The sequence below is a fragment of the Lottia gigantea genome, assembly GCF_000327385.1.
Source record: "Lottia gigantea unplaced genomic scaffold LOTGIsca_1279, whole genome shotgun sequence".
Classification (NCBI taxonomy): Eukaryota; Metazoa; Mollusca; class Gastropoda; family Lottiidae; genus Lottia; species Lottia gigantea.
The window spans coordinates 7,702-10,146 of NW_008707386.1; positions in this window are offsets into that span (position 1 = coordinate 7,702).

A 2,445-nucleotide genomic window follows, 5' to 3' on the forward strand; every position below is an offset into this window, starting at 1 on the left:
TGGCTCCCAATCTGGATCACGAACTGAGTCCTCTATAGGATCTTCATGGTCACGGATATCTGTTTGGACTGTTAGCTTGAGTGGTAATAAAGCTGGATTTAGCAATAGCATTCAGAACAGAATCATTCAAAACTGTACCTTGTAAAATATCTATATTATGTTCGTCATCATTAGCTTCATTTTCTAATATAGTCAACAAGATATTCCCAATATTGAATTCCTGTATGTCAGATAAATTTATAGTTCCCAAATCCATCACCTTTATTTTTTTCATCCATAGTTTGGTCATCTATAAAGCCAGCAAAGATTATATCTACGTCTATGGATTATAATGAAAGGTGTGCCATTTTGAGGTGTTAATTTGAGTCTTGAATATATATATATGTAAATATTCTTCAGAGTTACAAGAAATATACAAAAATCACATAATTCTTTCAATAATATCTCAAATTACAAATTTTACTCATTATTTCTATAGATGTCTTTTCTATATATGGCAGTGTCTCTAGAAAAGATGACTTGTCTTTTTAACTTTCGGATAATTCTCGACACACATATGGATTTGAAGGCTCAAATTTCGATGGGAGTGTGTACACTATTACTGACTTAAAAATTGCCGTCTTTGAGACTAAGGTTCAATTGGTCCAAACATGGTGTAACTGTTCTTTTAATTCTAGGGGAAAAAAGAAAATATTTTCTATACCAACCGACCTGATAGATTGAATTTGATAAATAATATCATTAATTCTGTCTGCTAACTGTATGTTATATATCACACTTGCCTGGTAATTAACACTGGTAGAACCAATAACAATGTTAGTCATATAAAATGTCCCCTCATCCAAGTGCAGTATGAATCAGTTTTGAAAGTACTAAATAACCTAAGGGTAGGGTAAAGTTAAAAATATATACATTACTAGAGCCACACGTGGCACAGAGTGGGACTTTGCAAATGTAGCAAATTGCAAAAGACCCGGAAAAAATCAACCTTCCAAGATAATTAGATCATGTGCAAGAACAGTCTAAAGTTGAGAAATTATCATTTTTTAGAAGATTCTAATACCGGAAGTAGACGTCAGACCTCACAAATGAAAGTATCAGCAGATAGCCAAGGTCAATGACCTTTGATCTTGTAAAGGAGAAGGTCTAAAAAGGTCAAGATCAAGAGATATACGTTATCAAAATTTCAAATTGCACAAGACTATAAAACCGGAAGTTGACATAGGACAGCAAATATAAAAGTATAAATAGATAGCCAATGCCAATGACGTTTGATCCTACAAAGGTCAAGGTCAACAAAGGTCAAGGTTAAAAATTGAAAATTTTGAATTTTCAAAACCTGTTCCTTTTTTTGAACTATGAAGCGGAAACAACCGAACTTCTAAGACAAAGTGGCTCAAAACATGAGGTAATTGTATGCAAAGTTCCATTTTGAACAAATGTATACTTTGCGAGTTATGCCCTTGGCCAAAGATGTCAATAATGTGTAATTTAACCCGGATGTGCCACGCCCACCTCAATTTTTTTTTGCATAGGTTAATTGATATTCAAAATGTTATGTAGTGTTCCAAATTTCAAGCTTCTACATCATATAGGTCAAAAGATATAGTTTAACAAAAGTCAACAAAGGTCAAAATCGAAAAATGAAAATATCCAAATGTAAAAAACCCGTTCCTTTTTTGAAACTATAAAGCTGAAACAACTGAGCTGTTAACACAAACTGGCCAAATGAATGAGGTAATTGTGTAAAAAGGCCCTTTTTGAACAAACGCATCCTATGCGAGTTATGGCCCTGTCTCTAAATGTAAACAATTAGTAATTCAACCCGGATGTGCCACGCCCACATAAGTTTTTTTGTCATAGGTGAATTCATATTCAAAGTGTCTAGTTATATTGCAAATATCAAGGTTCTACATCAAATAGATCATAACATATACATACACTAAGCTCAAAAAGTCGCAAATATTGTAAAAAAAAAACTCAAATTTTAAAAAATCACGAAGTTCAATTTTGCTTTAAAAAAATGATTGTTATATATCTATGTAAAGTACACGAGAAGCAAATTAGGAAACCGAAAAAATTTACTCTCTAGGTTAATTAGGTCACGTGCTAGAGCAGTTCAAAGTTGCGAATTTGGCTTTTTACGGATAGCCATAAAACCGGAAGTACATGTCGGAGGTCAAAGGTCAAAGTATCAAATGATAGCCAAGGTCAATGACCTTTGACCCTATGAAGGTCACAAGAAATAAGCTTTCAAACTTTGAAAAAATTCAACCGGAAGTTGCAAAAATTCAAAAGCGAAATTCAAAAATCGGCTCCCAATGTTTTGTAGACTTTCGACAGCAGATTACATCGACACCAAAATTACGCAGATTTAGTTTATTCCTAAGGACTTATTTCGAATTTAAAAAAGAGTTGGAAATAAAAATGGCGGCCAAAGTATCA